Source organism: Mus pahari, chromosome 1, assembly GCF_900095145.1.
Source record: "Mus pahari chromosome 1, PAHARI_EIJ_v1.1, whole genome shotgun sequence".
In the NCBI taxonomy this organism is placed as follows: domain Eukaryota; kingdom Metazoa; phylum Chordata; class Mammalia; order Rodentia; family Muridae; genus Mus; species Mus pahari.
In genome coordinates, this window is record NC_034590.1 from 77285025 (window position 1) to 77286164 (window position 1140).

Below are 1140 nucleotides of genomic sequence, written 5' to 3' on the forward strand. Positions count from 1 at the left end.
CCCTTGGTCTTTCAAAGTTTATATGCCTCAGTACTGGGGCACAGCAGGGCCAAGAAGGGGGAGTGGGTGGGTAGGGGATTGGGGGGGAGGTATAGGGGACTTTGGGGATAGCATTTGAAAAGTAAATGAAGTAAATACCTAATAAAAATTGGAAAAAAAAAAAGAAAAAGAAAAGGATTGCTAGAAAGAACTTTGTAACAGAGGCCTCTAGTGGTGAGATATTCCCTAGCCTCTAAGCCCATCAGCTATCTCTTCTCCTTGAGTATACATCTTAAATAAGGTGATGAGGAAGGAGAGATGGGAAAAAAAAGCAGATCGGGCACAAAAGAAAAAAAAATCAGTGGTGTGGTCACAAAGGGAGATGGAGTAGCAGGGAGTGGAAGACAGGACAAAAAGGATTTCAAAACAAAATTTTGTTGGAAAATGTCACAATGGTATCTAGCACATTTTATTCCAATTAAAAAAAAACCCTAAAAAGCTGACTATCTTAATATGCATGATATATTAAACATTTTCTATAATTTCAAAACTAGGACTCAAAGTTTCACACTGGCATTTGTGATCCTGGTATTTTTGGTGTGTGTCTCAGTTATAGCCCTGTTAAATAAGGTTTAGAACCCAGTTGCACCAACAGTTCAAACAAGATGAAGCATTCATTCAGCTAACCATTAGTTCGTTAGTTATTTTCTTTCATTTATATCAGACTTTCATTTAAGATAACTGTGTTTGATTATCCAAGGAAAAATTAGACATTGGGAGAAAAGGACACCACTGTGGCTATTTACAATAAACTTCCAGCATTCATGGGAGGAATCAAAATCCTAACAATATATTTACCAGTGGATTAAAAACACAAATACACAGTGTCCCGTGGGGCTTTAGTGGTGATCTTAAATTTTGAGATTCAGTAATTCTCTTTAGAAGTGGCTTAACAAAGTATGAACTATTATATACATCATAAAGTAGATGCTACACCAGTGAATGGAAAAAAGTTATTGCAAGTAGGGGTTGTCTTGAGGCAGTAGAGTGTGGGTGTGATCAAAATTTTCAAAAGAGACAAAATACCATGAGGGAGGGAGAAGGAGAACAAAGGCCACACCTAAGGTCTTAAAAGATTTTATTTTTATTTTAAGAATCTTA